The sequence below is a fragment of the Triticum aestivum genome, chromosome 3D (genome assembly GCF_018294505.1).
Source record: "Triticum aestivum cultivar Chinese Spring chromosome 3D, IWGSC CS RefSeq v2.1, whole genome shotgun sequence".
Classification (NCBI taxonomy): Eukaryota; Viridiplantae; Streptophyta; class Magnoliopsida; order Poales; family Poaceae; genus Triticum; species Triticum aestivum.
The window spans coordinates 531,927,875-531,945,233 of record NC_057802.1 but is presented as its reverse complement, the minus strand read 5'-3'; the positions used below and the strand labels follow the sequence as shown (position 1 = coordinate 531,945,233).

At 48.8% G+C, this 17,359-nt stretch overlaps 1 pseudogene; it reads right to left on the bottom strand.

The window, feature by feature from the left end:
• Positions 1 to 179: 179 nt before the first annotated feature.
• LOC123080272 (leucine-rich repeat receptor protein kinase MSP1-like) lies at positions 180 to 5,326 on the bottom strand (annotated as a pseudogene).
• Positions 5,327 to 17,359: the final 12,033 nt, after the last annotated feature.

The following is a 17,359-nucleotide window of genomic DNA, read 5'->3' as shown; positions in this document are numbered from 1 at the left end:
AGCTCTCTTGCCTGACTGAGATTAATGGTGAAGGGTGCCTACTACTCTCGAAGGGGTTTGACGGACCAGGCCATGGCTATCATCATTTGGTCACCGTTGACTTGTCAACAGGGAAGATGATTCTCCTAGTTAACCGAGCCCGCTTGGCACTTGCAGTTTTTGTATAATTCTCCACATAATTACGCCTGTATAGAGCACATGGCTGGAAGTAGAAGAAACTCAGATAAAATCATCACACTGGTGACGCACAGACCAGCACAAATCCAGTGAGAAGGTGTCAGGTTATTCACCTCAATGACGAGGCCGTCCTCTCGGCCGCTGCAGACCCACCGTAGCTCGGGGGTGAGGCGCATGTCAGCGGCGGCGGGCGTCGAGCAGCACGGCTGGTGACAAGTCATCAGAGATGTCAAGTCAGCAAACTGATTCCTGAAATTGCACGGATGTCACCTGACTCCTGAAATTGCAGAGATGTCAAGTCAGCACGACACACCTTGACTCCTAGCGCAGCAATTGCAGAGATGCCACTTGATTCCTGAAAGCCCAGTAGCTGCAAATCATCAGCAGGTACAAGTCAGCAAACTGAAAAGAGTTCATTACTGATCTTATATTAGTCTACAGAGGGAGTAATTAGAAAGAAGAATATCTACGAAACGAGGGATTGAATATGATGCTAAGCAAGCAAAGAATCGTCAGAAAGTGGCCTAAGTAACAGGAAAGATTCCTTGGGTAGCCTTGCTGGCTGAAAGATGATGCAGTTAGCTCGTGTCAATGTGAAAATTTACATTTAGCGGCTCCCTGAGCAATAGAAAATCTGATTGAATTCTACATTTCTACCCCTAAACCTGGAGCGATGGTATTGCCTGTATGACAGCAGAAAAGATTAGCATCTGTGATGCTCTTCTTCTACATCAGAACAAAAGTAGGAAACACACATAAAAATCACCATCTAGAAACACTGGCATCGGCGATACACATAGAAACAAGAACGACACAAGCCATTCTGCCAGCACCATACAGAGTCTAGGGATATGGAGAAAAAATTGTCACCCTTAGAGTAAATTCTAGACTAGGAAGAGAATGCCCTGCCTTTTACCTGAGCATAGTTCCTCCAGGCTTCAGTGTAAGACATCTTGCTCCTCGTGTTTCTGATATATGTAGAAGAGCAGATTGTTAAACCAAACAAAAAAATGCAACTAGCTTGAAAGTACTGAAATTAGAAGCCTCTAGGAACGTAATGTAGGCAGTAACTTGAATTCTCAACTGCTCATTCCCGCGTTGCGTCGTTTCTTCTCAAGATTCAGCTGGCCTTGCAAGAGATACTGCTACTGCAAGTATGGTATGGCCACATGAACCCGAAGAAAGAGGGAAGAGCAGAAGAGCATATTCTGGCAAACAGATAAGCATAAACAGTCTCTCGCAAAAAAAAGAGATAAGCATAAACAGTACTAGGAATTCTATGGTGTACTACGACACAGAAAAAAACCAGTCAAAACAGAAGCAGCAGCAAAGCGCGAACAACATCAGATCAGAAGAGCTCTGGATCTGGTAAAAAAACACATGAGCTTAGAACTACTAGCTCTCTAAAATGCATAAACAAAAGAAAGGAGAAGTGAACTTTCAGCACAACCATCTTCAGAGCTTGTGAAACACCCATGCTGCCATGAGTGACTGACACACAGTACATGAATTAAGATACAACAGCATTTGTCCCAACTACAGCCTGAACATGAGCGACACTGGTTCATCTCATTACAATCTCCAGCATTTGTCCCAACTACAGCTACAAGTTACCTACCATCAGCCTACATTATTACATCACATCACATCACTATCAATAAGAACAGTGCTACGAAGCCAGCACTACGCGCCCCTGGACACCGTCACCACCAGAGGTCCGCACTCCATCGCCTGGGTCGTCTTGAGGCCCTTCACCACCTCCACCATGCTTGGCCTCTTCCACGGCTCGTCGGCCGTGCAGTCCAGGGCGATGCCGAGCACGCGCACCATCTGCTCCCGCCACACGCCTGAGACTGGCAGGCAAGGATCAAACAGCTTGTTCCTCGTTCCGCGAGCGATCACCCATCGTACCCACCCAACAAGGTTTCCACCACCTTCCAAGTCCTCTTGCCCTGTAGGTGGCCGTCCTGTAAGCAGCTCCAGCATGACGACGCCGAAGCTGTACACGTCGCCTTTCGTGCTGGACTTCATTGTCTGGCCGTACTCTAGGGGGATGTATCCGAATGTACCGGCGATGTCGGTGCTGACATGAGTCTCGCACGCGCTGATTATCCTTGCGAGGCCAAAGTCAGAGACCCTCGGCTCGAAGTTCACGTCCAGCAGGATGTTGCTTGATTTCATGTCCCGGTGGATGATATGAGGCACAAATCCTTCATGAAGGAAAGCAAGTCCATGGGCAGAACCGAGGCAGATCTTGAGACGGTCTGGCCATCCAAGCGCTTCAACCGCATCTGCTCGGTTCCTCAGCCATATCTCAAGGCTCCCATTCTCCATGTACTCGTAGATCAGGAACCGTTCGTCGCCACAAACACAGTAACCAAGCAGGGGAACAAGGTTTGGATGCTTCACCTTTCCAATGGTCTCCATCTCAGCTAGGAATTCACGATCACCCTGGAACTGATGGCCACCATGAAGCCTCTTGATCGCGACTCTCCGACCTTCAGGGAGTGCCGCTCTATAGACAGTGCCAAAGCCACCATCGCCTATGATGTGTTCTTTACTGAAATTCTTTGTGGCTTTCAGTATATCATCAGTGGTGACCCGCAACAGTGAATGCTGAAAAGTTGCGAGATTGATACTCAGAGGTTCCCGTGACTTCCTTCCTAGGAGCTCATCACTTGAGGTTGGCTCAACGGTAGCCTTAGCCTTACCAGCAGGCACAATAACCAATGAACTGTTCCTCGATAGTTTGTGTCTCAGATAAAACAGCAGAAGTACTAACACAATGATGACAGCAAGTGAAAGGATACAAATGATCCCTAATCTTCGAACTCGATGAGATGGATGAGCCACCCTACGACCAGTGCCATTAGTGGAACAAACACCTCCTGCTGCATAATCTGATGAGCTGAACATGTCGATGTGGTTACCAGAGAAGTTGGCAAATGTGAGGCCAAATATATTGCAAATACCACAAGGGATGACACCATAGAAATCATTGCTTGAGAGGTCAAGATAGTTCAAAAAGCTGAGATCAGAGAGTGCTGATGGTAAGCTTCCAGTGAGGCTATTGTTGTGGATATCAAGAGAAGACAGTTGTGTGAAGTTCGAGATAGACTCATCTAGGGTCCCTGAGAAACGGTTACTGCTTGAATTGAATGACAGCAGTGAGCTTGAGGATTCTCCGTCCATGGGACAAAAGAATAAAATTTTCCCAGAGAGATTGTTGTTACTGACATCCAGGCGGTTCAGATATTTGTTGCACAGCAAAGACTGGGGTAGACTTCCGGTAAGTACGTACATTACCGGACAAGTCTAGCATTGAAATTTTGGGAAGAACTTGGCCTATCTCAACAGGAATGGTGCCATTTAGGTGGTTGTTTGATAGAATAAGGCCTTGAAGTTGTACCAATGGTGCAGACCAAGGAAGCATTGGTCCAACTAATCCATTAGAAGACAGATTAATGCTTGTAAGATTTGTCAGCTCACCAAGCTCTGAGGGAATGGTGCCATTTAGCAAGTTGCCTTGCAGGTTTAGCACCATCAGCATAGAACACTTCTTTATTGCTGCCGGAATCTGACCAGTCAACCGGTTGTATGACAGATCAAGAAGGCCGTTATGCTGCACAAACTCCGAGTCAGGGTGAACCTCATTTTCAAACCCCACACAGATCTCGGCAGGAATAGCACCAGAGAGCTGGTTATAAGACAAAATCAAGCTATTGAGCAATGTCAAGTTAGATATGGCCCTCGGGATGTGCCCGGTCAGATTATTAGAGCTCAGGTCCAGTGTAGCAAGGTTTCGGCAGTTGAAGAGTTCTATTGGAATGTTCCCAGATAACCCATTGCCATGCAGAGACAGAATAGTCAGATTTCGTAGATAGCCGACAGACTGTGGTATGGGTCCTTCCAAATAGTTATTGTCAATCTGCAACCTCTGCAAGCTGGACAGCCTACCAATGCTATCTGGGGTCTGGCCGGTAATCTGATTATTGCTGAGAGAGATCTGCAAAAGAGCTGATGACTCCCACAACCTGTCAGGCAGCATTCCTGTGAAATTGTTTAGGGACAATTCCAGACTAACTAAAGGCAGGTCAGCCAGGTACCCTGGTATCTCTCCATGAAGATGGTTACCTAGCAAATTCAGCTCGGTGAGGTTTGTGCATCCCTTAGAAGTTTCCTCGATACTTCCAGTCAGATTGTTATCATGCAATATGAGTGTTTGCAGGGAGTTGTCTTGACACATCTCAGCAGGGACAGAACCTGAGAGACGGTTGGTTTCTGCAGAGAAACTGAGTAGATGCTGCAATGGCAGCAATGGCAAAGGTCCACTGAACAAGTTTTGACCCAGCGATATAGATCTTGCATTTGCCCAGTTCCTTATCCAATCTGGAATATTGCCTGATAGTTTGTTCCCTTCCACAGAAAAAGAAATAACAGTTTTCAGTTCTGCAAGTTCTTCAGGGATGGAGCCAGTGAAGTCATTAAATGACAGATGTATGAGAGTAATCTTCTTGCAGTTACTTAGTTCTTTCGGTATGCTCCCCCTGAGCCCTGCATTCTTCGCAATCAACTGTGTCAGATTGCCATGCAGACCGATTGATGTTGGGAGTTCAGCATCGAAGTGGTTCTCTGATATGTCAAATTCCTCCAGGCTTACAAGACCGCTGATTGACCAAGGGATGGTGCCTGTGAGTTTGCATTCAGGGAGCAGAAGTACTTGAAGCCGCTTCAGATTACCAATTTCTTCTGGAATGCTCGCGGTGAACGCATTTTGGCCCAAAATCAGCAGTTGAAGGTTTTCCAATTGACCAATCTCCCTAGGTATTGGCCCCACAAAATTGTTTGAGGACAGATCAAGTGACATAAGGTTCACCAACGAACTTATTCCAGAAAATATTAATCCACTGAGGTTATTCTGGCTTAGATCAAGATGCAACAGCTGAGACAGATTGCGAAAAGCTGCTGGTATTGATCCATTTAGGCTGTTCATGTGAAGGTCCAGGAACTCTAGGTTTTGCAGACTGCCCAGCTCTGTAGGAATGCCACCAGAGATGGAATTCCCGGATATGGACAGCTTGGTGAGATGCTGCAACTGAGCAATTGCAGGGCTCAGTTGTCCATGTAATAAGTTGTTGTCAAGCACCATTTCTTTTAGCATCTTCAAGGTATATAATGAGGGAGGCAGGGACCCACTAAGCTGGTTATCATTCAGTTCTAGGTACTGAAGACGCTGCAAATTCCCCAGGGTGTCCCGAACCTCACCGGTAAACCCACACCCACTTAAGTTCAGCAGAACAAGCGACTCGAATGCCCCAATGCATGAAGGAAACCGGACGTAGAGTGGCATGGAGGACAAGTCTATGGCCACAACACTACGCCCCGAACAGGTTATACCTAACCAGCTGCAAGGGGGAGTTTCTGAATCAAACCAGCTGCGGAGGAAACCCTTTTCTTCAGCAATTGAGTGCCTCGGAGTGAATAAACTTTTTATATCACTTGATTCAGACATGACAGAACTGGGGATGAAGATCACAAGAAGAATGAGAAGGCAGATGCTTCGAGATCCCATTGCTATTATGTTCTTTGGACTTGTGTGATGTTCAATCTGCATAAGAGATTAAACATGTCAGCGGCTTTCAAAGAACCACATAACACATGACATGTCAAAAGTTCATCATGTTCACTATGTCAATGCTAAAAAAATGAGATATTCTATGTGATCCAGAACAAAAAGAAATTCAACTTTTCCTTTAGCATATGAGGAACCAGCAATCAAAGTGATACTCAGGGTTTTATTTATTTGAGCCAGACTGGATGTTCAAGGCTTCAAAACAAATGGCTTGTTTATTACAGAACTTGTAGATTTTAATCACACTTTGGTGTAAATGAGCAATCAAAAGTTGTGCAATGATAGAGCTCAAGCATACCTTCTCAACCATGACGCCCTTTCTTTGCTGCTGTTAGTTACAGGAAGTACAGCAGACGAAACTCAACTCAATCGAAGTTCATACGCTCCCCTCAGAAATACACCCTGAACTCCTGAAGAAAAATAAGAATCAGCAGTCAGTTCCATGCAAGTAATTCTCAGGTCAAGGTACAAGAATGAGTAAACAAGCAAGCCCATCCTAGTACAGTCAAAATCATACAACACAACTGAAGAACCACGAGTTACAAATATTCCCACTTAGCACTGCCCCCTACCATCCAGCCAAGAGAATCGGGGCAATGCCGGTGTCCACAAGAAAGAGCACACTACGATAACAAACCCAGGAAACACAAAAGAGAAAAAACAGCAGCACAAGTGGAAAAAACCCTCCCTAAAGCCCAAGAAGCAGGGGAGTCAAACTGTAGGACACAGGACGCCCACGAAACTGTTGGGAACGCAGTAATTTCAAAAAATTTCCTACGCACACGCAGGATCATGGTGATGCATAGCAACGAGAGGGGAGAGTGTTGTCCACGTACCCTCGTAGACCGAAAGCGGAAGCGTTAGCACAACGTGGTTGATGTAGTCGTACGTCTTCACGATCCGACCGATCAAGTACCGAACGCACGGCACCTCCGAGTTCAGCACACGTTCAGCCCGATGACGTCCCTCGAACTCCGATCTAGCCGGGTGTTGAGGGAGAGTTTCGTCAGCACGACGACGTGGTGACGATGATGATGTTCTACCGACGCAGGGCTTCGCCTAAGCACCGCTACAGTATTATCGAGGTGGACTATGGTGGAGGGGGGCACCGCACACGACTAAAAGATCAAACGATCAATTGTTGTGTCTAGGGTGCCCCCCTGCCCCCGTATATAAAGGAGCAAGGGGGGAGGTGCGGCCGGCCAGGAGGGGTGCGCCAGATGGAGTCCTACTCCCACCGGGAGTAGGACACCCTCCCTTTTCCTAGTTGGATTAGGAGTGGAGGGGAAAGAGGTGGAGGAGAGGAAGGAAAGGGGGGGGGGGGGGGCGCCGCCCCCCTCTCCTTGTCCTATTCGGACTAGGGGGGAAGGGGCGCGCGGCCCTGCCCTGGCCGCCTCTCCTTTTCTCCACAAAGGCCCACTATGGCCCATTAAGCCCCCCCCCCCCCCGGGGGGGGGGGGGGGGGGGGTTCCGGTAACCCCTCGGTACTCCGGTAAAATCCCGATTTCACCCGGAACACTTCCGATATCCAAATATATGCTTCCAATATATCAATCTTTATGTCTCGACCATTTCGAGACTCCTCATCATGTCCGTGATCACATCCGGGACTCCGAACAACCTTCGGTACATCAAAACATATAAACTCATAATATAACTGTCATCGAAACGTTAAGCGTGCGGACCCTACGGGTTCGAGAACTATGTAGACATGACCGAGACACGTCTCCGGTCAATAACCAATAGCGGAACCTGGATGCTCATATTGGCTCCCACATATTCTACGAAGATCTTTATCGGTCAGACCGCATAACAACATACGTTGTTCCCTTTGTCATCGTTATGTTACTTGCCCGAGATTCGATCGTCGGTATCTCAATACCTAGTTCAATCTCGTTACCGGCAAGTCTCTTTACTCGTTCCGTAATACATCATCCCACAACTAACTCATTAGTTGCAATGCTTGCAAGGCTTAAGTGATGTGCATTACCAAGAGGGCCCAGAGATACCTCTCCGACAATCGGAGAGACAAATCCTAATCTCGAAATACGCCAACCCAACAAGTACCTTCGGAGACACCTGTAGAGCACCTTTATAATCACCCAGTTACGTTGTGACGTTTGGTAGCACACAAAGTGTTCCTCCGGTAAACAGGAGTTGCATAATCTCATAGTCATAGGAACATGTATAAGTCATGAAGAAAGCAATAGCAACATACTAAACGATCGAGTGCTAAGCTAACGGAATGGGTCAAGTCAATCACATCATTCTCCTAATGATGTGATCCCGTTAATCAAATGACAACTCATGTCTATGGCTAGAAAACATAACCATCTTTGATCAACGAGCTAGTCAAGTAGAGTCATACTAGTGACACTCTGTTTGTCTATGTATTCACACAAGTATTATGTTTCCGGTAATACAATTCTAGCATGAATAATAAACATTTATCATGATATAAGGAAATAAATAATAACTTTATTATTGCCTCTAGGGCATATTTCCTTCAGTCTCCCACTTGCACTAGAGTCAATAACCTAGATTACACAGTAATGATTCTAACACCCATGGAGCCTTGGTGCTGATCATGTTTTGCTCGTGGAAGAGGCTTAGTCAACGGGTCTGCAACATTCAGATCTGCATGTATCTTGCAAATTTCTATGTCTCCCACCTGGACTAAATCCCGGATGGATTTGAAGCGTCTCTTGATGTGCTTGGTTCTCTTGTGAAATCTGGATTCCTTCGCCAAGGCAATTGCACCAGTATTGTCACAAAAGATTTTCATTGGACCCGATGCACTAGGTATGACACCTAGATCGGATATGAACTCCTTCATTTGCTGCTTCCGAAGCAGCTATGTACTCCGCTTCACACGTAGATCCCGCCACAACGCTTTGTTTAGAACTGCACCAACTGATAGCTCCACCGTTCAATGTAAATACGTATCCGGTTTGCAATTTAGAATCGTCCGGATCAGTGTCAAAGCTTGCATCAACGTAACCATTTACGATGAGCTCTTTGTCACCTCCATAAATGAGAAACATATCCTTAGTCCTTTTCAGGTATTTCAGGATGTTCTTGATCGCTGTCCAGTGATCCACTCCTGGATTACTTTGGTACCTCCCTGCTAAACTTATAGCAAGGCACACATCAGGTCTGGTACACAGCACTGCATACATGATAGAGCCTATGGCTGAAGCATAGGGAACATCTTTCATCTTCTCTCTATCTTCTGCAGTGGTCGGGCATTGAGTCTTACTCAACTTCACACCTTGTAACACAGGCAAGAACCCTTTCTTTGCTTGATCCATTTTGAACTTCTTCAAAACTTTGTCAAGGTATGTGCTTAGTGAAAGTCCAATTAAGCGTCTTGATCTATCTCTATAGATCTTGATGCCCAATATATACGCAGCTTCACCGAGGTCTTTCATTGAAAAACTCTTATTCAAGTATCCCTTTATGCTATTCAGAAATTCTATATCATTTCCAATCAGCAATATGTCATCCACATATAATATTAGAAATGCTACAGAGCTCCCACTCACTTTCTTGTAAATACAGGCTTCTCCAAAAGTCTGTACAAAACCAAATGCTTTGATCACACTATCAAAGCGTTTATTCCAACTCCGAGAGGCTTGCACCAGTCCATAAATAGATCGCTGGAGTTTGCACACTTTATTAGCTCCCTTTGGATCGACAAAACCTTCTGGTTGCATCATATACAACTCTTCGTCCAGAAATCCATTCAGGAATGCAGTTTTGACATCCATTTGCCAAATTTCATAATCATAAAATGCGGCAATTGCTAACATGATTCGGACAGACTTAAGCATCGCTACGGGTGAGAAGGTCTCATCGTACTCAATCCCTTGAACTTGTCGAAAACCTTTTGCAACAAGTCGATCTTTATAGACAGTAACATTACCGTCAGCGTCAGTCTTCTTCTTGAAGATCCATTTATTCTCAATTGCTTGCCGATCATCGGGCAAGTCAACCAAAGTCCACACTTTGTTCTCATACATGGATCCCATCTCAGATTTCATGGACTCAAGCCATTTCGCGGAATCTGGGCTCACCATCGCTTCTTCATAGTTCGTAGGTTCGTCATGGTCTAGTAGCATAACCTCGAGAACAGGATTACCGTACCACTCTGGTGCGGATCTTACTCTGGTTGACCTACGAGGTTTAGTAACAACTTGATCTGAAGTGCCATGATCATCATCATTAACTTCCTCACTAATTGGTGTAGGCGTCGCAGAAACCGGTTTCTGCGATGAACTACTTTCTAATAAGGGAGCAGGTACAATTACCTCATCAAGTTCTACTTTCCTCCCACTCACTTCTTTCGAGAGAAACTCCTTCTCCAGAAAGATTCCGAATTTAGCAACAAAAGTCTTGCCTTCGGATCTGTGATAGAAGGTGTACCCAACAGTCTCCTTTGGGTATCCTATGAAGACACATTTCTCTGATTTGGGTTCGAGCTTATCAGGTTGAAGCTTTTTCACATAAGCATCACAGCCCCAAACTTTAAGAAACAACAACTTTGGTTTCTTGCCAAACCACAGTTCATAAGGCGTCGTCTCAACAGATTTTGATGGTGCCCTATTTAACGTGAATGCGGCCGTCTTTAAAGCATAACCCCAAAACGATAGCGGTAAATCAGTAAGAGACATCATAGATCGCACCATATCTAGTAGAGTACGATTACGATGTTCGGACACACCATTACGCTGTGGTGTTCCGGGTGGCGTGAGTTGCTGTAACACCCTGAGAATCATGCTACAGTAACTCCCTGTGATTAAACTAATCATGTTGCTAAACAGGGCTTGATCACATTTGAATCACCTTCCTTTTCAAACTCCTAGTTCAAACTTCAAATATAATTAAAGTGAAAAATAAAAGTTTTCAAAAACTCAAACAAAAATGTTCAGTGGGTGCCAAATATTACACTGGTAATTATGGTGGAGAAAACACATTTTTATAAAATACCTAAATACTTTTAAATGAAATAAAACAGAAAAGGAAATAAGCAAAAAAAAGAAAACAGAAAACAGAAACAGAGCAGGAAAAGAAAAAAAAGGAGCAGGCCTTTCCCCCCCACTGGACCCGTGGCCCATCTGCACCGAACCCCCCCGGCCCAAACTGGGCCGCACCCCCGCACCCCCGACCCCGGCCCAGCCCACCTCTCCTCCCTCGCCCCCTTCCCTGTTCCCCCGACCGGGTCGGAACAGGGGCGCGCTCCCGCCCGACCCCCTCGCCGGCACCGACGCCGGAGAGGATAAGGGCGCCAGCGGCCCCCGCCCCCTCGGGCCTCTCTCCCACTCACCCCGCTCACTCCCTCGGCCTCTGCGCCTCTCCCCCGCCAGATCCACCTCTCTCTCCCCTTCGATCTCCTCTGCCCGCGCGTGCTCGCCGCCGTTCACCGTCGAACTCGCGGCCACCGTGCCCCGATCGCCCCGACGACGTGCCCGAACGACTTCCCGCCGTCGACTACGTCGACTACGCCCTCGGGAACGAGTCGAGCGCCTCTGCACCGGCCTCCCCGAGCTCGTCTTCAACCTTCGGCCGCCGTCGTTCGTCGCCGATTCCGGCTACCCCGCGCCCTCCCCGAGCTCACTGCCACTCCCTACAGCCTCGCAGTGAGCCTCTCCTTCTCCTCCCCCTCTCCGTTAGCTCGCTCGCGCTCCGTAGCTGCTCCCCCACGCGCGCCCGAACGCCACGCCGCGGAGCTCGCCGCCGGCGTGTCTCCGGTGACCAAATGGTCACGGCCGTAGGCCCGCTAGCCCGACCGCACCGTGCCGCGCCCGCCTAGGTAGTTAGTTCGGCCGTTCGCGCGCTCTAACGCAGCTTCCGTCGGGCACCCGTAGCACCTCGCCGCCGGCGAGCTCGTAGCGGTCGTCCCCGGCCGTTTCAGCCCCTCCGACCACCGCCGTTGGACGCGCGACGTCGAGCCGCGTCGAACGCGCCCAGCCCCGCCCCCGCAAACCCACTGTGGGTGAAACCCGCGCCCCTCCCGCGCGCGCCGCCGTGCGTTTTGGTCGCCGGCGTTGCTCCGGCGCCGGCCGCCGACGTGGCAGGCCTGGGGCCACCCCAGTGCCCCTGCCAGTGGCCCCCACGGCCCAGTTGACTGGGTTGACCAGTCAACTGCTGACTGGGCAGGCCCAGTCACTGACATGCGGGCCCCGCCGCAAAAATAAAGAAAAGGAAAATGTTTTATAAATAAAAATAATTATTTAACTAATCACTCACTGACATGTGGGGCCCACCCCTCTAATTATACTGTTAGATTAGTTTAATTAAGTATTAGACTAACAGAGGCTGACATGTGGGTCCCACTGGACCCACCTGTCTGGTTTGACTGGTCAGCCGACCTGTTGACTTGCTGACGTCAGCATTGCCTCATGCTGACGTCATAATTCATTTTTCTGAATATAAATAATTCCAGAAATTCAAATAAACTTTGAAAATTCATATCTTTTAAACCGTAACTCGGATGAAAATGTTTTCTGTATGAAAGTTGCTCAGAACGACGAGACGAATCCGGATACACAGTCCGTTCGTCCACCACACCTCCCTAACCTATCGAACTAGCAACTTTCCCCCTCCGGTCCGTCTGTCCAAAAACGCGTAACATCGGGAATACCTCCCGGATGTTCCCCCCCTTCACCGATACCACCTGCTGTCGCGTTAGGACACCCCTAGCACCGCTCATTGTCATGTCACGCATCGTCATGCTTATGTTTGCATTGTATTTACTGTTTCTTCCCCCTCTTCTCTCCGGTAGACTACGAGACCGACACTGCTGCTGCCTAGTTCGACTACGGAGTCGACGACCCCTCCTACTTGCCAGAGCAACCAGGCAAGCCCCCCCCCTTGATCACCAGATATCGCCTACTCTTCTCTATACTGCTTGCATTAGAGTAGTGTAGCATGTTACTGCTTTCCGATAATCCTATCCTGATGCATAGCCTGTCATTGTTTCTACAATTGTTACCCTTACCTGCTATCCTACTGCTTAGTATAGGATGCTAGTGTTTCATCAGTGGCCCTACACTCTTGTCCGTCTGCCATGCTATACTACTGGGCCGTGATCACTTCGGGAGGTGATCACGGGTATATACTATATACATTATATACATGACACATGTGGTGACTAAAGTCGGGTCGGCTCGTTGAGTACCCGCAAGTGATTCTGATGAGGGGGCTGAAAGGACAGGTGGCTCCACCCCGGTAGAGGTGGGCCTGGGTTCCTGACAGCCCCCGACTGTTACTTTATGGCGGAGCGACAGGGCAGGTTGAGACCGCCTAGGTGAGAGGTGGGCCTGGCCCTGGTCGGCGTTCGCAGATAAACAACACGCTTAACGAGTTCTGGGTATTTGATCTGAGTCTGGCCATTTGGTCTATACGCACTAACCATCTACGTGGGAGTAGTTATGGGTATCCCGACGTCGTGGTATCAGCCGAAGCTCTTTTGACGTCAGCGACTGAGTGGCGCGCGCCGCATTGGACCGTAAGCTCGCGCTTGTATTAAGGGGGCTAGGTCTGCTTCCGGCCGCGTACGCAACGTGCAGGTGTGCATAGGGCGATGGGCCCAGACCCCTGCGCGCATAGGTTTAGACCGGCGTGCTGGCCTCTCTGTTGAGCCTAGGTGGGGCTGCGACGTGTTGATCTTACGAGGCCGGGCATGACCCAGAAAAGTGTGTCCGGCCAAATGGGATCGAGCGTGTTGGGTTATGTGGTGCACCCCTGCAGGGAAGTTTATCTATTCGAATAGCCGTGTCCCTCGGTAAAAGGACGACCCGGAGTTGTACCTTGACCTTATGACAACTAGAACTGGATACTGAATAAAATACACCCTTCCAAGTGCCAGATACAACCCGGTGATCGCTCTCTAACAGGGCGACGAGGAGGGGATCGCCGGGTAGGATTATGCTATGCGATGCTACTTGGAGGACTTCAATCTACTCTCTTCTACATGCTGCAAGATGGAGATGTCCAGAAGCGTAGTCTTCGACAGGACTAGCTATCCCCCTTTTAATTCTGGCATTCTGCAGTTCAGTCCACTGATATGCCCCTTTACACATATACCCATGCATATGTAGTGTAGCTCCTTGCTTGCGAGTACTTTGGATGAGTACTCACGGTTGCTTCTCTCCCTCTTTCCCCCCTTCCTATCTATCTGATTGTCGCAACCAGATATTGGAGTCCAGGAGCCAGACGCCACCGTCGACGACGACACCTACGACACTGGAGGTGCCTACTACTACGTGCAGGCCGCTGACGACGACCAGGAGTAGTTAGGAGGTCCCAGGCAGGAGGCCTACGCCTCGTTCGATCTGTATCCCTGTTTGTGCTAGCCTTCTTAAGGCAAACTTGTTTACCTTATGTCTGTGTTCAGATATTGTTGCTTCCGCTAACTCGTCTATGATCGAGCACTTGTATTCGAGCCCTCGAGGCCCCTGGCTTGTATTATAATGCTTGTATGACTTATTTATGTTTTAGAGTTGTGTTGTGATATCTTCCCGTGAGTCCCTGATCTTGATCGTACACATTTGCGTGCATGATTAGTGTACGGTCAAATCGGGGGCGTCACAAGTTGGTATCAGAGCCGACTGCCTGTAGGAATCCCCCTATCCACACTCCTTGGCCGAAGTCGAGTCTAGACATTACAAAACATTTTACTAACATGGTTGTGTGTCTTACGGGCCCACGTCGCCATTGGGTGGTACTAGGATCTTTTACTCCTCGACCTTTACTCTGGGACTCTGAACTCTCTTCTACTCGGGTTAAACGAATTTACTAACTCTAACACTAGGATCCCGTGACCACATTCACCCCAAAGTTGGATAAGCCATAGTTGTTTCTTAGAGTAGTATTTTGAACAATACACACACTGGCATTTGACTCCTTTGAAACGTCTTTTGCTTTCAGATGGAACCCACGAGGCAGGTCGTTCGCCACACGATGGCCATTGGTGCCTCGGGATCACCTGCGGTGCTAGCTGAGATGATGACCTATCTGGGTTATCGCTGGCACCCTGAGTACACCGTCTACGAGGAGTACCAGGATTTTAACCAGGAGCAGTACTGTGCCATCGTCCACCTCTACTCTCGGGAGTACGACTCCACTACTGTGCTGCACACCGCACATGGTGTTGGTGTGACCATCGATATGGCTGTCCACGATGCTGCCTATGCTGCTCTGACACGTCTTCGTGGAGAGTATCAGGAGTTGGACACCTCCCCTTTCAGGCACATTGCTATCGCCTCTGATGTTGGTGCGGAGGGATACTATACTGCTGCCTACTCCACTGTCACCCGAGAGCCCTTCTACCATCAGCACCTGGTTCTGCATGCTGATGGGCTGGATCGAGCTAACCGAGCTCTTCGCCACGAGATGTACACCACCCGTCAGCACCTTTACCGTGCTCTGACGCTGCTGCACCCCTTTGTCCGGTCTGGACAGGTACCGCGTACTGCGATCTACCCAGCCAGGACCGTGATGCCCCACGGTGTTGGTTGGCCAGAGGTGGGAGGCTACTCTCCCGCACTTGGTCCTCTTCTGCCACCTGAGCGTCGGGCTCTACACCTGAGTATCCGCGGCCCCCAGTCTGCTGACGTGGAGGGCTATCCGTTGCCTCACTACCAGCTGTCGGGCTACGATTACCTCCACAGTACCTCTTGGGACTGATGTAGGCTTGTTTGTAGTGTTAAAGGCATTCGCCGCGAGCCTGTGTGCCGCCTATGATGTTTTAGTCTATGTACTGAACTCTGTGTACTGAACTCTATGCATGACCCCTTTTGTAAGCTATGCCGACTACTATGTAGTAGCTATCGTGCTCCTTTCATTATGCATGTTTCATCATGAATGATTCTTGTCATTGCAAATTTTCTAAATGCTGAACTACCCCTGTTATATATTAGCAGGATGGTTAGACCAGGTGGTCGTGGTCGTGGTGGCGATGCCCCACCACCACCTGAGTACATGGCTGGTATGATCCAACAGTTTGAACTGAACCGCCAATTCATGGAAAATATGATGGCTCAGTTTCCTCGCCCCAATTTGAACCAACAGCCAGCTCAAGTGACTCTTCAAGATTTCATACGCCTCAACCCAACCATCTACCGCAGCTCAACTCAGCCTCTGGATGCTGATGACTGGCTCCGTGACATCACCTATGAGATGGAGTCTGCTGATGTAGCCCCTGCCAGCTATGTCAATTTTGCTTCCTTCTTCTTGAAGGGACCCGCAGCTCAATGGTGGGACAGCCACAGGCGTACTCTGCCAGCTGGAACAATCATCACCTGGCCAGACTTCCAAGCTGCTTTCCGTGCCCGCTTCATTCCTCAAGGAGTCATGGACCGGAAGAAGCGTGAGTTCCGCAACCTCACCCAAGGCAACAAATCTGTCGAAGCTTATCAGCGGGAGTTTCTGGACTTGTCCCGCTATGCTGAAGAAGACATTGCAACTGATGCACGCAGACAGGAGAAGTTCCGTGATGGCCTTCAAGCTGACATCAAGCTCGCACTTCTAGTGCATGACTTTGCTGATTTCGCCACCTTGGTGAACAAGGCCATCAATGTCGAAACTGGTCTGCAGGAATACCAGAGCTCTCACAGGCGCAACCGTGACACGGGCTCATCTTCGGGTTCGCCCGCACAGAAGCGTAAGATATGGATCCCGAACAGCACGTACCGTCCAAATGCATCTGCCCCAAGGCAGACCTATGCTGCACCTCGTCTGCCTCCACCACCATCTAGGCAGACAAGACTTCCAGCCCCACCATCCCAAGCTCCGGTTCCCACTCCCAATAATGGTCTGTGCTACAAGTGTGGACAACCCGGTCACCGTGCCAGGGACTGCCATCAGAATCAGAATCAACTTGCCCTTCCAGCAACGGGCCGTGGTAACAACCAGCCCCGCAGCAACAATGCTAAGCCTTATGGTCGTGCTCATGCCAACCACGTTGATCTCAACGAAGCTCAAGACCAGCCTGCTACTGTGATGGGTACACTCCTCGTAAATTCAGTACCAGCATCCGTTTTATTTGATACAGGTGCATCGCATTCATTCATGTCAGAAGATTTTGCATACAAGCACGACGTTAAATGTGAGGAGATGAACACCTCTGTATTGGTCAAAACCCCCGTGGGACAGTGTCAAACCTCCTTGGTTGGCATCGATGTCCCCGTGGAAATCGAAGGGCTGGAATTCTATGCCTCTCCCATTATCCTGAAGTCGTCTAACATCGACCTCATTTTGGGTATGGATTGGTTGAAAGCGCATACTGTTTCTATAGTTTGCGCCACTAAGACCGTCCATCTGCTACACCCTTCTGATGAAATAGTTGCTTACCAAGCTCATCTGGTGCAAAATGCCGAGGCAAGGCTTTACGCATTGAATGCCTTGAACGCTGCACCACTCGAGGGCATTGAAAACATTCCCGTCGTGCGTGAATTCCTCGACGTCTTCCCTGAAGAACTTCCGGGGATTCCCCCTGCTAGAGCTGTCGAATTCATCATCGACTTGAAACCAGGCACCACTCCCATA